The following is a 21,612-nucleotide window of genomic DNA, read 5'->3' as shown; positions in this document are numbered from 1 at the left end:
TCACTGCGGGGTTCCAAATACAATAAAATAAGTCAAAACATTTTTGGGGTCATAGAAATAATGTATAGCTGATTGTTCATTATTAAACTGCAACATATATTGAATGTTGTCATGTTTCAAGGCTATTTTATAATTAGTAAGTTTTTACAAAATAAAAATCCTAGAATTTTATTTTTCATACCTGCACTTTTCAGAGTTCAGCTTCATCCATATACCTCTTTCTACAGGGAGGTGCATTGGTTGAGCAAGGAAACGCAGATATTACTCTCAATTACCAGTTGTTGAGTTGCTGTGAAAATATTCAAAAAATTTTGAGATTATTGTCAAAGATGCAGGCCAGAAAAAATAAAAAGCTATAGAGGACCAGGAAGAGCTGTATTCACACTAATGTCAGAGTTCACTGTACAAATGTCTTAATTTGTCATTATAAAATGAATCTGGAAATAGTGAACACATCAAAAGAGATCTGTTGTGATATGATGATTTTTTTTTTTTTTGGAAAGCTACATACCACCAGAGAACTTCTGTCATCCAGGTTATTCCAAGACAGTTTTCTATTCCTGCCGTGGCTATGAATGACAGCTTAATATAATGTGTGTGGAGGGGAAAGAAAGAAATTCTTACTCAGACTCAGGGCTTCCAAGTGTCTAACAACAATTATAAAAAACAACTGCATCTTCAAATAACTCTTAAACTCTAACTTAAGGTTTAGCATCCATCTTTACACAAGTACTAGTGGATAAGACGAATTCAATTATATCAAAGGTGTGGCATCCTATGGAAAATCAAAGGCGTGCTGGGCTGTTACCTTTTAGAAATTGATTTCTCACGAGGAAACTTTACCTCTTTGTCTGTCATCATGAAACTGTCCCTTACCAGTATTGATAACATTTAACCCTCTGGATGAGGAAAACATTTGAAATAAAAAATAAAACTGTGTAGCCCATAAGCTGCTATTATCTCTAATAGGAACTGACATTTTTGGATTGATGCTAGACGCAAAAATATTTTCTTTGTGCTATTTGTTTATTTTTACTTTATCGCAAACTATCTACTAAAATAAAATTCAGGGCAGAAATTAACCAAAATTCCATCCTGAAGTCAAAGTTAGTGTTCTTATTTTTCTAATACAACTTCCAGTCCTAGTCCTTGTTCATATTAAAAAGGTTACCTTTTCAACTTTTTAGTCTACATTTTTACTTAATTTTGTACTGTGGCTTCTCTCTCCCATTTTCCTACAACTGTTTTGTGGGTTTTTGTTTTTTGTTTGTTTGTTTGTTTTTAACCTTTCTCTCCCAATTCTGTCTATTCCATCCACACCATCACATTCCTAATGTAACAAATATTACCACCTTGGGGTATATTTTTCCAGACCTTTTTTCTGGTCTTACAATCTGTATTAGGCAAAATTCTAAGACTTCCCCCAATGAACAATAACCCTTGTATAACCCCAGCCCTTGAGTATGGGTAAGGCCTGTGTGCATAATATGATTATCACTTCTGTGATTATATTATATTATATTTATTATATTATATTATATTACATTATATTATATGGAAGTTATTTTGCTAATATAATTGAGGTCTGTAACTAGCTGACTTTGAGTTAATCAAAGGAAAGATTATCCTGGGTGAGCCTGACCTAATCACATAAGCCCTTAAATTAAAGAGTACTGAGCCCTTTCTGAAAGGAAGGTGATTCTTCTATAAGTTTTGAAGAAGTGAATTGTCATATTATAAGAAGGCTATGTGGCTAAACGTGAGGGTGGCCTCTGACAGGTCAGAGCAACCCTTAGCCAATAGCCAGGCGAAAAATAGGAACCTCAGTCTTAGAATTACAGTTTTGATTTTGCTAACAACCTGCATAAACCTGGAAGAGGACTTCAAGTTCCAGGTGAGAAAGTAGCCCAACAGACACATTGATTTTCACCTCGTAAGATGCTGAGCAGAGAACCCAGTAATTTCATGGCCAGATTTATGGCCCAGAGAAACTGTGAAATAATAAAAGGGTGTTGTTTTAGTCAGTAAGTTTGTAATCGCAACAGAAAACTAATTCACAATCATTTACACAGCTGTAGAGATAACATCACTATTGTTTGTAATAGGATGTTAAAATGGAATTTTGTAGCAGACAAATTCATGGTTATAGTTGGAGATCTTATAATATCAAAATTTGTATAGTGCTACTGAATTAATAATTAGGAGTAAATTTATAGAAATAAAATTTTACATTGAAAAAAGAAAGAACTCGCATTAATTACCAAAGCATTTACAGAAAGAGATTAGAAAAAAAAGAAAAAGAGCCAAATTAAGGAGTAGAAAGAATAATAAATATAAAAGCATTTCTCAGTTAAATAAAAGTAGGAAAACAATACAAAAAATTTAATGAAACTAAAAAAGTGGTTCTTTGAGAAGACCAAAACAATGATAAACCTTTAGCTAGACTGATGAGAAAAAGAAAGAATAAAGGCACAATTTACCAAGTCAAAAATAAAAGAAGTATCATCACACAGGTTATATAGGTAATACAAAGATAAAAGGAGAATATTGTAAAAAACTTAATGTTAAAAAAACTTAGAATAAAAATTGTATAAAATATACAAACTATCAAGATTCACTACAGAAGAAATAGATGACCAACATAGCCTTATATCTATTAATTAAACAAAATTTAAAGTTAAAAGACTTACTGACTAAAAAATTTCAGCCTCAGATGGCTGGCCCTACATTGGAAAATTCTTAAACATGAAGGAAGGAATTATACTAATACTACTGAAACTTCTAAAAAACTGAAGAGGAGAAATACTTGAAAAGTAAACCTATGAAAAATCAAATTATTTTGTGAAGTCACCATTATCCTCACACCAAAACCAGAACAATAAAGAAAAACTATAGACCAGTATATCTTACGAAGATAGATGCAAAAATATAAATAAAATTGTAATAAATTGAATCCAACAATGTACGAAAAAGCTAATATATCAATCATGACTAAATGTCATTTATACTAAGAATGCAAGGTTGGTTTAATATTCAAAAATTAATAAATGTAACTTATTATATTATAAAACTCAAAAAGAAAAAAATAAGATAATCTAAGTAGACATATAAAAATAAATTTGACAACATCTAATATACTTTCCTAATAAAAACACTCAGAAAATAGAAATATAAGGAGATTCCTCAATCTCATAAAGGGCATCTACCAAAAACTCATTCTTAATGATGACATCATACTTAATGATGAAAGAAAGTATTCCTCCTGAGATTTAAAAAAAAAAAAACACTTTCATGACCTGCCTGCAATATTGTCATGGAGGTTCTGGCCAGTGGAACAAAGCAAGTAAAAGACATTAAAGGAAATGAAGATTAAGAAGGAAGAAGAAAACTATCTTTATTCACAGAGGATATCATTGTTTATGTAAAAAATATAATAGAATCTACAACAGATCAATTAGAAATAATAAGGGAGTTTAGCCACATTGCAGGATGCAAGATCAATATAAAAAATTAATTATAGAGCACAACATCTGGAACAGTAGCATGAAGAGCTCCATGGAATTGCCCTCCAGCAAAACAATCATAACAGGTAAAAACTGTAAAACAATAAAAACCAGATTACTTTAATCTCTGGAAATTGTTATAAGAGCACACAGAAAAATTTTTAAAGATAATTTATTATAATAAATCTAGTAAATATTGATAAGAACAGTGCTACTCTGAGGCATTTGAGCCACTACCTGTTCCTTTCCTCCTTTCTTCCTGCTCAGCATGACAGAAACATTATATCAGGGCAGTGCAGTGAAATACACAGGACTCCCTCTCATCCTACTTCCTACTTAAGGACTATGACATCTTCTTGGGAGAATCAGCCCAGCAGAATTTCTCCTTCTCTCCATTTTTGGTATAGAAATTCAGTCAAGAAGACCCCTGAACACAGTCAAGAAAGAATGAAAGAAATGGGACTTTCTTTCCCCACACAGTTTTAATTAAAGGGTAAAACTTTTATCTCAGGCATGACAGCCTGAGACTATTGGAGCCCAATTTACTCTTGTCCCAGATCACTTGTGAGGCTTCACACTATAAGATTCCATACCAGACGAAGCAAACTAAAAAACAGAGAAGCCACTGGCTCTGTCCACTGTCCTGCTAGTAAAGCAGATATGTTACTCCAAGACAAGTGGGTCATTGCCCCCCTCCACTCCACCCCATTCAACAGCAATCACAAAGACCATTTGCCTAGAAAGAGAGTGATCAGATCTCTATAAAGAAATGGATTTTATTTGGAATAGCTTGTGGGAAAGTTCAAGCCTAAGGGCAATTTCAAAAACAATGAAGGTTTTGGTGATAAGTAATTAAGAAGATGCAGGTAATTCCATGGAAGCAACTACCTAAACCTTAGACCAGCTGAAGTTTACCAGAGATAATACAGGAAAAGACACAGAAGAGCACTCCTAGGGTTGAAGATTCATCTCAAAGGCTACCCCTGCAAAGGGACCTGACTTTCTTGAAAACAGGCTGCAAAACAATTTAGGTGCCCAGGGCACTGTTGAAAACAATAGAGTAATTATCCATCAATTCCTGTAACCTAACAGCTAGATGTGACCAACAAAGGCAAATAAGTTAATAGACAAATCAAGGAAAAAGTCAAAGACAGCCCTTCTAAAAACATTGTCTTCCCATAGTGACAGTGCACATCTCATACCACCTTTTTGTTCTAATTGGGCCATTAATGTATTTGATGATGCCCAACCATGTTGCTGAAGTCAACGTTCTTTACTCAGTCTATGACTTAAATGTTTCTCCCGAAAACACCCTCACAGACACACCAAGAAATAACGCTTTACCAACTATCTGGACATTCCTTAGTCCAATTAAGCTGACACATAAAATTAACCATCACAGGCAAAGAGAAGAAGCAGCAACCTTGACAGGCCACTTGATATTATTGCGTTTGAGAAGCAAAACCAAAAGGAATGAAGAAGCAAAGAGAGACTTGAAAACAGAAAGTGAAAAGTGACTCATCACATAAAATAAATCTTCAATAAGATTAGCAGCAAATTTCACAAAATAAACCTTGTAGGAAAGAAGGCAGTAGGATGATACCTTTAAAGTCCTGAAAAAAAATGTATGCTGAGAATTCTATATTTGGCAAAACTATCTTTCAAAACTATGGGAGAAATTAAGACATCCCAAGACAAACAACAGCTAAGGGAGTTTATTATCGCTAAAACTTTCCTACAAGATAAGCTAGAGAGTCCTTCATGTAGAAAGGAAAGGACTTTAGACAGTAATTCAAAGTCATATAAAAATATACAGTTCTCAGTAAAGGTAAATATGTGGACAAATTGTAATTTTGGTTTGTAACTTAAGTCTTTCATTTTCTACAAAATTTAAAAAAAAAACGAGTAACAAATTGTAAACCTATGGTAAAAACTATGTGATATAAACATGTGCTGTGTGACACTGATAACATAAAGGGGTTGAAGCTGTACAGTAGTAGAGTTTTTTGTGTGAATGAAGTTAAATTGGTATCAACTTAAGATAGAGTAACATAACTTTAGGACATTATATGCAATCCCTATAATAATCTTAAATAATCTACCTATAGTATATAAGCAAAAGGAAATAAAAAGGGAATCAAAATTTATCACCACAAAAATCAACTAAAAATAAAGAAAATCAGTAAAGGAAAAAATAAGGGACAAAATAGCTATATGAAAACAAAATTTACCTGTAGTCCCAGCTACTCGGGAGGCTGAGGCAGGAGAATGGCATGAACCCAGGAGGCAGAGCTTACAGTGAGCCAAGATCACACCACTGCACTCCAGCCTGGGTGACAGAGACTCCATCTAAAAAAAAAAAAAAAAAAAATTTACAATGTCAATTGTAAGTTCTTCCCTATCAGTAATTATTCTCAACTATTTGAAAAATATTTATATTTTCATTCAAAAGACAGATTGGCAGAATGGATTTTTAAAAATTAATAGGATCCAGCTATATACTGTCTACAAGAGACTCACTTTAGACCTAAAGACACACATAGGTTGAAAGTGAGAGGATAGAAAAATGATATTAAATTAAAAAATTTACCAAAAGAGAACAGTGGCAATTATATTAATATCACACGAAATGCACTTTCAGTGAAGAATGGTTACAAAAGACAAAGTAGGACATTATATAATAATGAAAGAATGAATTCACTAAGAAGATATAACAATTATAAACACATATGAAACAAACATTGAGAGAACTGAAAGGGGAAATAGACAGCTCTACAATAATGGTAGACTTTAATAACCCACTTTCAATAATGGATAGAAAAATTTGAAAGACCAATAAGAAGCTAGAGAACTTAAGAACTATTTTAGAGCAATTGTATCTAATGGATATACACCGAACACTCCATTTAACAAGGCAGAATATGCATTTTTCTCAAGTGCACATGGAACATTCTCCAGGATAGACCATGTTAGACTACAAAATAAGTCTTAGTAAATATTAATGTATGGAAATCACATGAAGTTTTTTTTTCTCATCACAATGGAATAAAACTGCAAATTAATACCAGAAGAAAAACTTTAAAAATCAGAAATGAGTGAAATTAAGCAACACACTCTTAAACAGGCCATGGATCAAAGAAGAAATCACAAGGTGTATTAGTTTGTTTTCATGATGCTGATAAAGACATACCCGAGACTGGGAAGAAAAAGAGGTTTAATTGGACTTACAGTTCCATATGGCCGGGGAGGCCTCAGAATCATGGTGGGAGTCAAAAAGCACTTCTTATATGGAGGCATCAAGAGAAAATGAGGAAGAAGCAAATGCAGTAACCCCTGATAAACCAATCAGACCTCATGAGACTATTCACCATCATGAGAATAGCACAGGAAAGACTGGCCCCCATGATTCAATTACCTCCCACTGAGTCCCCCTTGGATTCTGGGAGGTAGAATTCAAGTTGAGATTTGGGTGGGGATAAATCCACCCAACCATATCATTCCACCCATGGCCCCTCCAAATATCATGTCCTCACATGTCAAAACCAATAATACCTTCCCAACAGTCCCCCAAAGTCTTAACTCATTTCAGTATTAACCCAAAAGTCCACAGTCCAAAATCTCATCTGAGACAAGGCAAGTCCCTTCCACCTATGAGCCTGTAAAATCAAAAGCAAGCTAGTTATTTCCTAGATACAATGGGGGTACAGGTATTGGGTAAATACAGCCATTCCAAATGGAAGAAATTGGCCTAAACAAAGGGGTTACAGGGCCCATGCAAGTTTGAAATCCAGCAGGGCAGTCAAATTTTAAAGCTCCAAAATGATCTCCTTTGACTCCAGGTCTCACATCCAGGTCATGCTTATGCAAGAGGTGGGTTCCAATGGTCTTGTGCAGCTCCACCCCTGTGACTTTGCAGGACACAGCCCCACTCCCAGCTGCTTTCATGTGCTGGTATTGAGGGTCTGTGGCTTTTCCAACCACACAGTGCAGGCTGTTGGTGGATCTACCATTCTGGGGTCTGGAGGATGGTGGCCCTTTTCTCACAGGTCCACTAGGCAGTGCCCCAGTAGGGATTCTGTGTGGGGGCTCCGACCCCACATTTCCCTTACACACTGCCCTGGCAGAGGTTCTCCATGAGAGCCCTGCCCCTGCAGCAAACTTTTGCCTGGGCATCCAGGCATTTCCAAACATCTGAAATCTAGGTGGGGGTTTCCAAACCTCAATTCTTGACTTCTATGCACCCGCAGGCTCAGCACCACGCCGAAGCTGCCAAGGCTTGGCAGCTTCCACCCTCTGAAGCCACAGCCCAAGCTGCAAGTTGGCCCCTTTCAGCCATGGCTGGAGTGGCTGGGACACAAGGCACCAAGTCCCTAGTCTGCACATAGCATGGGATCCCTGGGCCCGGCCCATGAAACCACTGTTTCCTCTTAGGCTTCTGGGCCTGTGATGGGAGTGGCTGCTGTGAAGGTCCCTGATGTGGTGGCCTGAAGGCATTTTCCCCAAGGTCTTGGGGATTAACCTTAGGCTCCTTGCTACTTATGCAAATGTCTGCTACCAGCTTGAATTTCTCCCCAGAAAATGGGTTTTTCTTTTCTATCACATAATCAGGCTGCAAATTTTCTGAACATTTATGCTCTGTTTCCTTTACAAAACTGAATGCCTTTAACAGCATCCAAGTCACCCCTTGAATGCTTTTCTGCTTAGAAATTTCTTCTGCCAGATACCCTAAATCATCTCTCTGAAGTTCAAAGTTCCACAAATCTCTAGGGCAGGGGCAACATGCCACCAGCTATTTAGGTAAAACATAACAAGAGTTACCTTCACTTCAATTCCCAACAAGTTCCTCAACTCCATCTGAGACCACCTCAGCCTGGATTTTATTGTCCATGTTGCTATTAGCATTTTGGGCAAAACCATTCAACAAGTCTCTAGGAAGTTCCAAACTTTCCCACATTTTCCTGTCTTCTTCAGAGCCCTTCAAACTGTTCCAGTCTCTGCCTGTTACCCAGTTACAAAGTTGCTTCCACATTTTCAGGTATCTTTTCAGCAACCCACTCTATTGGTACCAATTTACTGTTTTAGTCTGTTTTCATGCTGCTGATAAAGACGTACCTGAGACTGGGAAGAAAAAGATGTTTAATTGAACTTACAGCTCCACATAGCTGAGGAGGCCTCAGAATCATGGCCGGAGGCAAAAGTCAGGGGGCAACAGAAAATGAAGAAGCAAAAGTGGAAACCCCTGATAAACCCATCAGATCTCATGAGACTTATTCACTATTACAAGAATAGCATGGGAAAGAGTGGTCCCATGATTCAATTATCTCCCCCTGGGTTCCTCCCACAATATGTGGGAATTCTGGGAGAGTGAAGTTGAGATTTGGGTGGGGACACAGCCAAACCATATCAGAAGGGAAATTAGAAAATATCTTAAGACAAATGAAAATGAAAACACTACATGCCAAATTATGGGACTGAGTAAAAGCAGCGCTAAGACAGATAATTGTAATGGTAAACACTCTCCTCACTGGATTTTTTGTTTGAGATTGTTCTTCTTTTTTAACACAAATGTTTACTGACATTACTACTAATTTTACAGAAATAAAAAGAATTGTAAAAAGTACTGTGAACAACTGTACCTCAACAAAATAGATAACCTAGATGAAAATGGACAGATTTCTAGAAATGTACAATCTACTAATACTAGATCATAAAGAAATAAGGAATTCCAACAGATGGATAATGAGTAAGGAAATTGAGTCAGTCATCAAAACCCTTACATGAAAGAAAAGTTCAGGATCAGATGGCTTCATCAGTGAATTCTAACAAACATTTAAAGAAGAATTAACATCAATCTTCAAATTTTTAGAAACATTAAAGAGGAAAGAATACTTCTATACTCATTCAATGAGGCCAGTATTATGCTGATGTCAAAGTCAGAAAAAGATATGACAAGAAATTACACACTAATATTACTTATGAATATTGATGCCAAAAATTATTTGGTTTACTAGGACACCAAATTCAATAGCATATTGGAAGTATTATATGCCAAGATGAAGTAGGATTTATTCCTGGGATGTAAAGATAGTTTTACATACAAAAATTAATTTGCCATACCATCTCAGCACAATAAAGATATATGTAGAAAACCCACAGCTAACATCATACTCAATGGTGGAAGACTGAAAGCTTTTTCTATAAGATCAGCAACAAGGCAAGTATGTTCAATTTTACCACTTGTATTCAACATAGTGTTAAAAGTTGTAACCAGAGCAATCAGGAAAGAAAAAGAAATAAAAGACATCTAAATTGGAAAGATAGAAGTAAAATCATCTCTGTTCTCGGATGAGATCCTCTCATATGTATAAAATCCCAAGAATACACACAAACACTGCCCCCCCACCCCCGCCATACACACGCAGAAACAAACAAAACCTGTTTGAACTAATAAACACATTTAGTGACGTTTCAGTATATAAAATCAGCACATAAAAATTGGCCATAAATATGTCCTAACAATGTGTAATCTGAAAAGGAATTTGAGAAAAGCAATTCCATTTACAATAGCATCAAAAGAATAATAAACTTAGGAATAAGTCTAACCAAAGAGATGAAAGACTTATACACTGAAAACCACAACCCACTGCTGAAATTAAAGAAGACACAAATAAATGGAAAGAAATCCCATGTACATGAACTAGATGATTTAATATTGTTATGATATCCATAATACCCAAACCAATCTACAGATTCAATGCAATTCCTATTATAATTTCAGCAATGTCTTTTGCAAAAATAAAAAAAAGTCACTCCTAACATTCCTAATAAATCTCAAGGAATTCCCAATTGCCAAAACAATCCTGCAAAAGAAAAATAAAGTTAGAGGTCTTATATTTTCTGCTTTTGAAACTTACTACAAAGCTATGGTAATCAAAACAGTGTAGTAGTTACATAAAGACAGACATATAGACCAATGGAATAGAATAGAGAGCCCAGAAATAAACTCTTACATTTATGGTCAAATAAACAATGGTGCCAAGATGGCTTAATGGGGAAAAGGACATCTTTTCAACAAGTGGTACATAGAAAAATACATATTCACATGCAAAAGAGCAAAGTTTGAACATTTTATCATCTAATATTATTGAAAAAAATTAACGGAAAATGTATCAAATATCTAAACGTAAGAGCTAGAGCTATAAAACTCTTGGGAGAAAACATAGGGGAAAAGCTTCATGACACTGGATTTGGTAGTAATTTGTTGGATATGACACCAAAAGCACAGGTAACAAAAGAAAAAATATATACAAACTGGACTCCATCAAAATTTAAAATATTTGTTCATCAAAGGATGTTATCAATAAAGTAAAACAAGTAGCACAAAAAATGAGAGAAAAATGCAACTCATCTATCTGATAAAGGAATAATATCTAGAATATAAAAAAAGTCCCTACAATTCAACAAATTCAATAAAACAAACAATTCAGTTCAAAAATGAGCCAAGGATTTATAGACATTGGTCCAAAATATATATACAAATGGTCAATAAACATATAACAAATACTCAACATCACCAGGAATCAATAGGAAAATGCAAATCAAAACACAATGAGACATCACTTTTCTTCTAAAAATGCATGGGGGATTTGTGGTAATTGCATATATCAGATATATAGACACAGAAATGATGATTGTGAAGAACTTTACACTCACAGATTCTCCAGAAACAGGAGGCATAGCAGGCCACAGAGGGCCACATGAGAGAAGCAACAAGGTCAGTTAGGAGGCACAAGGGCAACAGGGGAAAACATGGCCTGGAGCCTTTATTCGGGGTTTTCTGGGAAAAAATGGGCAAGGCAGGATAGGTGCGCCCAGTACATTTGGGATTTAACAATTTTGAAGAGCTCTAGACTATAGGAGTCATCTCTAGTTGTCTGGTATCTGATTCTAGGGTGATTTAGGGCAGGAAAAATATTGGCTCAGTGTGTGAAAGTGATAAAGGATATGGTTGGGGCTGTGGACTCTGAATTGTTTTGTTTGTATATCAAAGAGAGGCTGAAAGGGGAGTTGTTTGCTTTCTGAAATTAGTTAGTTACCCTTGGGAAAGGAAGTCTATGTGGTATCAACGAGGGTCCAATTTCCAGAGCATCAAGAGTGTGGAAAACTTAGTCAATACAACTTTACACCCTTTGGGATGGCTATTTTTCAAAACAAAACAAAACAGAAGACAAGTGTTACAAGGATCTGAAGAAATTTGAACCATTAGTATTTCTAGTAGGAATAACAAATGCAGCAGCAACTGTGGAAAACAGTATGGCAGTTCTTGAAAAAATTAAACAGAATTAAACCATAGGATTCAACAATTCCACTTCTGGGAATATTTTTAAAATTTTTTAAACCATATTTTAAAATATTTTTTAAAAATTAAAAAAATAAGTTTATGAATATGTGTACACTAGTGTTCATATCAGCATTATTCACAATAGCCAGAAAGTGAAAACAATACAAATGTCCATCAATAGATAAATGGATACATTAAGTGTGGTGTATAAATACAAGTGGAATATTATTCAGCCTTTAAAAAGAATGAAATTCTGATACATGCTACATGGGTGAAACTTGAATGCATTATGCTAAGTGAAATAAGACAGACACACACACACACACACACACACACAAATGCATGATTCTGCTTACATGAGATAACGATAGCAGTCAAATTCATAGAGACAGAAAGTAGAATGGAGTTTTCCAGCAGCTAGGGGAGGAGAAAATGGAGAGTTATTATTTAATCCATATAGAGTTTCGCCATGGTAGGATGAAAAAGTTATGGAAATGAATAGCGGTGATTGTTACCCAACAATGTGAAACTTAATGACACAGACATGTACACTTAAGAATGGTTAAAATGGTAAATTTTATGTCTTGTACATTTTAACACAATTTTAAAAATTAAATTAAATCTAACAATAACCAAACAAAACTAGGCAGTTTTTCTCCATAAGCTGTGCTTTTAATCATTTCGTTGTAAGTAATGATACAGAAATGTTTTAACCAATAAATAATTGTATGAATATATGCAGACATATAGATATATAAAGCACCATTAACTTAAGGTTAGGGTAAAAGCATTTGGGTATGACTGTCATACAATAGCTCATAAAGCAGTATTTAATAATAACCTAGACAAGACAATATATGGTACAAATATGTTATAAGAGAAAAAGGTTGTAATCCATGTTCAGTCTTTCCTCAATTAAAATAGAACTTTATTCCTTAGTTTACCTTCATCTTTTCTATTCACTTACGTCTTTCTTCTTCTTCCTCCTCTTCCATTTTCCATGCCGTCCACGGTTGCAGTCTCTGCTGTAAGCATGCAAAAGGAAGACAGTATTGGCATTTCCATAGAATGAAGGTCTTGAAAATCTTCAATGAATTCACTAAATGTTTCTGTTACAAAGATATTCAAGAGAAAACTGAAGAAGCAACAGAGGGAAATTCTTTCCATAGAGAGGGCATGACTTCTAGAACTTACTAACCTAAAAACAAAAGAACATGGCCTATAGAAAAAGCTGGCTTCATAAACAGGAAGCAGAAGTCTGTGTAATGTCATTTTGACCAAAGTCCTTTATCTTAATAGAAAAAGGTGATGTTTCTCTCTAAGAAGGCTAAATTTAGTATGGTCAGGTGCTCAAGTTAAAGTAAATAAAATGTACTCTGTCTAGGTTAATCAGTAAGGGATTTATTTATAAAAAGATCTTAATAGTTACCAGAATAGCAGTTATCTGGAGGAACAGATAAAGTTGAAATTCCAGAAATAAAAAACACAAACCATTCAGTAGAACAGGCTGCATTTAACAAACAAACAAATAAAATTAATAGCACTGCCATATCAATTACCGGAAGAAAGAAATTCAGCTTTTCTGAAACCACTGTTGATGAATGCTTTGTAATTTTTTAAAAATGTGTTACTGTAATTAGGTGATAGTCCCCATTTATTTAATTAAATACTAATCTAGTGTTGCTCTGAAGTGATTTTGGAGATGTCATTAAAGTCCCTAATCAGTTAACTTTAAATAAGGGAGATAAGCCTGGATAATCTAGGTAGGCATGACAACCACTTAGAAGACCTAAAAAGCAAGGCAGAGTGTTTCTGAAAAAGTGCAAAGAAATTCTCTCTGTTGACAACTTTGGCCCATGCCCATGGAAATCCTCCTACTCATAATCTTCCCTTTCTGATTGCCCACCCTACAGATATCAAACTAGTTTCAACTGTATCAATTCACACCACTGTATAATTCAATTCCTTGGCACATCTCTCTAGAGCGCTAGAAAGCTAATTAAATATGTATAGTTAGATAGAGAATTCTGACTGCTATACAACTCTATGACAAAAACCTGACTTTGAAACAACTACCATTCCCCAAATCCACAGGCTTCCCATAAGCAAAACATAATTCTACTCAAAACAATGTCCTCTATTTCCTGCTTTCAAATCAGTGGAACTAGTGGATATATGTAAGTCAAATGCCTACACCCTAGCTTCAAGTGAGATTAGGAACTCAGTTTTGATTTCTACTTTGAAAAGACAGAACTTCTCACAGGTGAATTTTCCCAAATACTGGAAGCCTATCCAAAAGGTTGAAAACAGCCAAAAATATAATTCCTGGCCAGGTACGGTGGCTCACACCTGTAATCTCAGCACTTTGGGAGGCTGAGGTGGGCAGATCACAAGGTCAGGAGTTTGAGACCAGCCCGACCAACATGGTGAAACCCCGTCTCTACTAAAAATACAAAAATTAGCCAGGCATGGTGGCACACGCCTGAAATCCCAGCTACTCAGGTGGCTGAGGCAGGAGAATCGCTTGAACTCAGGAGGCAGAGGTTGCAGTGTGCTGAGATTGTGCCACTGCACTCCAGCCTGGGCAACAGAGCGAGACTCTGTCTCAAAAAATATATATATAATTCCTTCTCCTCAAATTTCTGGCTTCTCAAAATGTCTTAAAGGAAGAATTTACTCTTTAACCTATTAATCCCAATTAATAATTGAGTGACATACTCAGGATTAATAGGTGAAAGAGCAAATTGTGTTTTATCAGCTTTGAGTATGTTACTCAGCTGATTTGAGGTCTCAACATAATGGTGATCATGCTAGCTTTGATTACACAAACACATGTGATGACTATTTTCCCACGTTAATGCATATTAGTCTGTGTGTCAGTCTGGATGATCTAGATTATAGGGCTGTAACAAGTAACCCCTAGAGCTCTGTGGCTTAATACAACAAATGTTTGTTTGTTGCACATGGTACAAGCCCTATGTGTTGGCCACGGGGCTTTTTTACCATAGTCACTTAGGAACACAAGTTGAGGGACACTTTTTCTTGAAGTGTGCTTCCACAATTATCAAGGCAGAAAAAAGTGACATGGTTTATTGTGCATTTTACCTTAAAACTTCTATAAGACAGGTCACAGGTTCCTTCTGCTCACATTTTGTCAACCAAATATAGGTCATTCTTAGATTCTGGAGAATATGGCAAGGGTAATCTAACCATAATTTTTTAAGAAACACAATGTTTGTTAACAACCTTCTCTTTTTTTCGTTGCCAATAAGTCTTTATTTATTCACTGTATTTTCCCAGGGAAAGGAGAAGAGAAGGGAAGAGTCAGCATGTGTTACAAAACGATTAGAAAATGGGAAAGGAAGTACCCAGTAAGGCAAATTCAACCATCAAATAAATACACCCCAGTGATGGGGTCACCAAAATCTAAAGGGGCTCAGTCTCCTGCAGTTCAGGAATGACGGGAAGGGATCAGAAAAAGAACAGACAAACTCAGGCTTTCCTACCCTCCCTCCCAATAAACACAAGATTTCACGCAAAGCTTTGGTTTCTAGCAGCAAACATGGAGTTACATTCATTCGTCTCCTATTAAACAATCTTGGGGCCACTTTGACAAAAGTTTCTTGCACCTGCATAACAGTTCCTGAGTGCCTTGGATATACATTCATATTCCCTTTCGTGGCCTCCTGACCACACTTTCCACATGGAAGGCCCTCAGTTGCTTCTCTCTACTTTAGGATTAAAGATTAACTAGGTTTGATCCATCCAAAGTACAGCAGTGTCTCAAGCATTTGGCATGGATACATCAAGAAATGGTCTTGACTCAGGAAGTTGGGAACAAGGGATGGAGGGTTCCTAGCTTCTTCAGGGATGTTTGCATAAATCATTTAAGAGTTGTGGAGACACTCCAAGCATTAAATGTGTATGTGTCTGGGTGTGTAGATTTTCTTTTGGGGGTGAACGGAAAACAGGGCAGGGTAGGAGACAAGTTTTTAGGACAGAAGATGTGGTCTAATAGGTAATAGGGGAAGGGGAACACAAAAGAAAGATGGTTCAAGATCTCCACTTTAAGAAGAGGGCCCCCCAAACTAATGTTTCAGATCTTTTGGCCTGATGCAGAACCTTCTGTCAAAGATGGTCTCAATACAAAAAGAAGTTATAAGTAAACAAGAAGTAAACAAAACCCCAAAAGAACATGGAAAAAGATCAATACATTATATTTACATAAAGTAGGCCCCTAGCGATCACCAACTCCGTGAAGTCCTACAAAGCCCAGACAAATACAATAACTGGGGGCAGTGCGGAGGGCAGCATTTAGGGAAGATAAGAACCCAGGATCAGACACACATCACCCAATGCATTCTATTTCATTTGTCCCGTTTCAACACAGTGAGGCAGGTTTGCGGTGATCTCAGAGCATGTAAATGAAACACCTTTTTCTCCTTTAGCTACCATGATACTATTAATCACTAGTGTAGTGAGCAGGACATGGGCTCCAGGCACCACAAAGAAGCCCTCGCGTCAGGAGATTGAGACCATCCTGGCTAACACGGAGAAACCCCGTTTCTACTAAAAAAAAAAAAAAAATGAAAAATTAGCCGGGGGTGGGGGGGGGGGCTCGTGTCCCCCCCCCGGGGGGGGGCGTGCTTGGAGTTAATAAAACGCCCCCCCCCTCCAGTGTGGGGGGGGGGGAAAAACACCCTCCCCCCCAAAAAAAAAAAAAAAAAAAGCCCTCGCTTATGGGTCTCCCTGGAACCCCAAAATTCTGAAAGGTTAAGGATTTTAGACCTTGTTTCATATACCCAACTCTCAACAGCACAGGATAACAGAGGTATTGGTCTTAAAACTTATCCTTACCAACTCACATTTTTTTCTGAACACACATACCCTGTGGAGCATGGTAGGCCTAATCTGGTGAAGAATGGATCTGGGATGTAAAGCATATCCTGTGCCCTAGGATTAGACAAGCCTCACCTAATCTTGGCTTCCTCTCTGGACCTTTCACCTGGCCCAACCTCTCCTTGTGTTTCTGCACCACCATTTCCTGTTTAGACTAATTTCCAATCTTCCAGTAGTTGGCGATCAAGTCATGGGGTAACCCAGTTAAAATCTATCTCCCATAAAAAATTGCCAAGGCAGAGGGGGTTTCAAGAGGATACTACGGCAGAAAAGCCAGCTCTCTTTAGCAAAAATGAGGTAGTTCAATAGTCTGGGAACTCCAAATAGTTGCTCTCCCTGGTGGCAAAAACGACGACAAAAAGTATTTCTGCTGTGCAAACCTGGAGTTGCTGCTGGCTTATTCCTGAGATTTCTCATGTACCTGAGAACACAGTGCAGGAAATGAGGGACTTAGATTAAAATATACAAAAATACAAAACCAGAATATTTAGAGTAAGGAAAAAAATGTTAAAATGCACGAGATAACATCAGTCACACACAGCTAATGCAGTTGGCATCCTGGAGAAAGTGAGACCCGAGGTGCTGTATCCAAGGGAGCAAGTAAATAAAATCACATTGGCCCAGAATGCGGTGGGGGTGAGCATAGGAGCAGCAGGTTTGCAGCTATTCTCCCAAACACAGTTTTTGCCTTCATCTCTACCCATTGTTTGGGACAGTCCCCAGCACCCTATCCCAAAAGTGGGTGTAAGGATACAAGATGTGAAAACAAAACAAAAACACCGCCTTATTCCTGAGAGATTCCCTCCCACAGAATGTAGTGGCCTAGCTCCATGAATCCGGTCTTATACTTAATCACTTCACTCTGGCATGGAAATTATTACTATATATTCTTCCTTCAACGTGTCAGAGGCGTTTGAACCAGAGTAGCTCCATCTTGAATAGGGGCTGGGTAAAAGGAGGCTGAGACCTGCTAGGCGCATTCCCAAGAGATTAAGGCATTCTTAGTCACAGGATGAGATACAACATACAACTCATAAAGACCTTGCTGATAAAACAGGTTGCATTAAGAAGCCGGCCATATCCCACAAAAACCAAGACGGCGATGAGAGTGACCTCTGGTTGTCCTCACTGCTACACTCCCACCAGCGACATGACAGTTTACAAATGCCATGCCAACGTCAGGAAGTTACCCTGTATGGTCTAAAAAGGGGAGGCATGAATAATCTACCACTTATTTAGCATATAATCAAGAAATGACCATAAAAACAGGCAACCAGCAGCCCTCGGGGGCTGCTCTGCCTATGGAGCAGCCATTCGTTATTCCCTTACTTTCTTAATAAACGTGCCTTCACGGACTCACCCTGAATTCTTTCTTGCGCCATATCCAAGAACCCTCTCCTAGGGTCTGGATCGAGACCTCTTTCCAGTAACAAAGGAAAACAACTTCCGTACCTAGGCCACTTTCAACAGCTGGAAATTCCCACCGCCACCCCCGCGCCACCGCCCCAGAAACCCTCACTTGCATTTGGACAGAGCATGGTTGCAGTTCCTTTGCCTCACCCTTTCCCCCCACCTAGAGGGAAGAAGGGGTGATGGTGTGAACCCCAGCCTGAGACACATTGGGGCCAGCTGGCCCCAATGTACCCTATTCCCACTTCCCCCACTTTGCCTGCTCCTTGAAATTTCCTGCTCTTGGGAAACACGAAGCTCCACCCTTTGTGGCTCAATTCTTGGAATCCCGGGGGCAGGGCAGGGCTGTGAATTTCTTCTTCCTGTGGAGAGTAGGTTGGCTTGCCCTGTGCGCGAGGGGCCTGCTGGGCCTTACGGTAGCCGTGAGGCTACCATATGGCTGACACTCTGGCAGAAGTGGCACTTCTTGGGCTGGGGTGGCAGCTTGCATTCCTTAGCATGATGGTCTAGACCTCCACAGTTGTAGTACCTGTCTCCTTTTGATGTGCGTTTCTGCATGTTCTTCCCCTTTGGCTGCCTCTCACTCCCAATACAGAACACCCCACCAGGTCCGGTGACCGCACGGCTAGATTCCACACCCTTGGCTGACTCCTTCACTGCCTCGCCCTCCTTCAGGCTCCAGGAAGCCCTCCGTGTGCAGCTTACTGTGGTGCTCGATCCACTGGGGGATCGAGCGCGACCCCGGCGAGGGTGGTCGACGAACCCCAAGGGCACGTTGAACCACTTACAAATGCCGGCACGTTGAACCACTTACAGATGCCAGCACCTTGCAGCAGCTGAGGCTTGTCCGCGGCCGGGGCTGTTTCCTCCAGCGCCTCTTTAGGCGCCTCCTCTGCCGCTTTGGCGCAGCCATCTGCTAACTGCTGATTGGACACGGAGCCCAGGGTCGTCAGCTGAGCCCGCGGCCCTGGGTCCCAGGTTGGGCGGCTGCTGGCCCCAGAGAAGTCAGAAGGCCTCAACCTTCTTCACTACCTAAGTTTTCAACAGCAGTGTAAAAGAATGTATATACTTCACCTTTAAAGGGTTTACTTGCTGGAAATAAAAAAGGAATTTATAAATTTTAAAGTTTCCGCTTACATAACAATAGCTAGATCTGGTAGGAAGTTGGAGCATGACAATTCCATGGTCTGCCTGCTGCAGAAAGGGTCCAGGGTAAGGTACAGCCTTCCCACCTGGGAACACACGGAAAGATTTCTAAGGCAGTACAATAATTTCTAGAATGAGAAATCATTCCAGGAAAATAAAGAGGTTGAAAACACCTGTCTGGCTTCGCTTCTTAGGGGAGATCACAGATGGTTAAGATGGGAAGTAGAGAAAGGAAATTATCTCTATATATGTGTATATAATCATTGGAGAACTTGAAAATATCAGGAGATAGATGAGTAGATTCATTTCATAGATGCAGCCTTTAGGGGGAGGGACTTCACTAAAATAAGTCCCATGATCTCCATTGTGTTTTATCAAACATACATTGGGAAAATAGCCTTCGCACAGGGTAAGTCTGAAGAAGATCTGTTTTCTCACAGTCTTCAAGGAGGCATTTGGAGATTTCAGAAATCCCTCTGTGCCTCAGCGGGGAGGGGAGGGGAAGGGAGAGGAGGACTCACAGATGTGTGGCAGTGGCCTGAGTATGCAATGAAGAAGCCACAGTGTGCAGACTTAGAGCAGAGGCAGAAGGGTGGACCCTGAGACATTATCTGTGGATACCTGAAAAACAACTCAGAAAGAAAGGCAGGACCAGTCATGCCTCAGCAGTCACCAGTCCAGGAAATGGAAGAGACACGTCACCTGTGGCAACAGCCATTGATGATCTGAGGACATTGAACATCTCTAACGGTTCTGTGGAACTTCACAAACCTCCTGCCCTGATGCACCATCTCCAGGGAGAGTAAAGAGAGTCTGGAAAAACAAAGAAGGCTGAATTATCCAAAATCAGGAATGTAAGCCAGAAGTAAGTGAAAGTTGGCAACTGGCAGAATGAGTCCACAGGAGGAATATTAGGACTGTTTTAGAACATAAAGTTTATTCTATGTGTAGAACTCATTTTCATTTTATATAAATGTATAATCCAATGACAAATACCTTCAAATATTTAGCAAACTTGGGTCTATTTCCATGGAAAAGTTGAGCATTTATGAAAGTTAAGAAATATTTAAGAAATTAAAAATCCTTCAAGTGTTTTTTTGTTTTGTTTTGTTTTTTTTGATGGAGTCTTGCTCTGTAGCCCAGACTGGAGTGCAGTGGAGCAATCTCGGCTCACTGCAACCTCTGCCTCATGGGTTCAAGCAATTCTCCTGCCTCAGCCTCCTGAGTAGCCGGGACTATAGGTGCATACTATGGCTAATTTCTTCTGTATTTTAGTAGAGACATGATTGCCCAGGCTGGTCTCGAACTCCTGAGCTCAGACAATCCACTCGCCTAAGCCTCCCAAAGTGCTAGGATTACAGGTTTGAGCCACCATGCCCGGCCAAATGTTCTTTAAAAATGGCGCTTTGCGACAACTCTAAAGATAAGCCTATTCTAGAAATCTCTCCATTGAATGCTTATTTTAATTTCAACAAACTTGGGATAATAGTGTAATAAAGTGTTATATAGGTATTCTTCATATTTAATAATTATTAATACTCTACTATTTATGCTTCATTTTTCTTTCGTTTCATTTTTTTCTTTTTCTTTCTCCACCTTCCTTTTTAATTTCCTCCTTCTTTCTTTCTTTCCTTTCTTCCTTCCTTCCTTTTTTTCCTGAAGTATCTTAAAATACAAATACACTCAACAGATGTTTTCTAAATAAATAAATGACACACATGTGTGGCTTTAAATGTCAATTAAGAAGTTATTGTGGTCCAGTTAAAATTACAAGTTGTAACTCTTTCCCATTTAGAAGTTTTGAGTCATGAAGAGAGGAAACAGATAAACAATTATAATCTAGTGAGCTAAGCACAATAATAAGAGTATGAACTGGGACAGTATGTAAATGAAAGGATATAAATGAATGGGAGGAGCATAATAGGAAGAAAAAAGATGATAGAATATGATGGAAGAAAGGCTACTATGGATAGAAGGAAGAGCACTGGGCACCAGGAACACTTGTCTGTCCACAGTATGTAGGAGGATAGAGTGAACAAGGGCAGTAATTCATCTGAAAAAAATTCAGGTTTTTACTTCTAGATTTTCAGGAAAGGTAAAAATGAGAATCAAACATATCGAAGACATTGTGCAAGAGACCAGTATTCCCCATTTTGATCCTCTCTTCACCTACACCTTGGGGGAGGCGCTTAAGGTAGTTGCACGCATGTGGAAATTACATACACACATATATACATGTGAACACAGGCATACAGTATATAGACCAATATGTATATGCTATGTATATTTATATGGCATATCTATAATGTAAGA

At 38.2% G+C, this 21,612-nt stretch overlaps 1 long non-coding RNA gene and 1 pseudogene across 1 annotated transcript in view; both read right to left on the bottom strand.

The window, feature by feature from the left end:
* LOC103888111 overlaps positions 1 to 5,777 on the bottom strand; it is a 31,452-nt gene extending 25,675 nt beyond the window's left edge. Inside the window, exons 1-2 of the long non-coding RNA XR_652493.4 lie at positions 5,735 to 5,777; positions 182 to 289 (exon numbers count right to left, since the gene is read on the bottom strand). This is a non-coding gene — a long non-coding RNA (uncharacterized LOC103888111). The remainder of the gene's footprint in view (positions 1 to 181; positions 290 to 5,734) is intronic.
* Positions 5,778 to 18,286: 12,509 nt separating this feature from the next.
* On the bottom strand, positions 18,287 to 19,337 carry LOC101007344 (annotated as a pseudogene).
* Between the last annotated feature and the right edge of the window lie 2,275 nt (positions 19,338 to 21,612).

This window comes from Papio anubis, chromosome 16 (genome assembly GCF_008728515.1).
Source record: "Papio anubis isolate 15944 chromosome 16, Panubis1.0, whole genome shotgun sequence".
In the NCBI taxonomy this organism is placed as follows: domain Eukaryota; kingdom Metazoa; phylum Chordata; class Mammalia; order Primates; family Cercopithecidae; genus Papio; species Papio anubis.
This window is presented reverse-complemented; position numbering and strand designations above follow the sequence as displayed.